Below are 356 nucleotides of genomic sequence, written 5' to 3'. Positions count from 1 at the left end.
TTTAATGAAGCATCAACTCACTTTACAGGGCTTGACAAATTCAACATATTTTTGCACAGACTCAGAGAGTATTTGAACAAAAAGAGATTTAGCTATTACTTGCCTTAGGATGTTGCTTAGGATCTTTATCCTTCCCATTAACTATTACAACTTCTGACTTAGGAGGTGATTCAATGTATAATGTGCTTGCTATGCAAGCCTGAGTACCTGAGTTCAGATCCACTACATTCATGCAAAAAGCTGGGCATGTCCATGCACTCCAGTATTTCAGAAAACACATGGGAGCCGTTTTACATCCTGCTCACTGCCTTACTCCCTCTCACCTCCTACAATCCTTACCTCTCCAGTCCTTGCCT

This window comes from Mastomys coucha, chromosome X (assembly GCF_008632895.1).
Source record: "Mastomys coucha isolate ucsf_1 chromosome X, UCSF_Mcou_1, whole genome shotgun sequence".
NCBI lineage: Eukaryota > Metazoa > Chordata > Mammalia > Rodentia > Muridae > Mastomys > Mastomys coucha.
Note: the sequence above shows the minus strand (reverse complement) of the source record.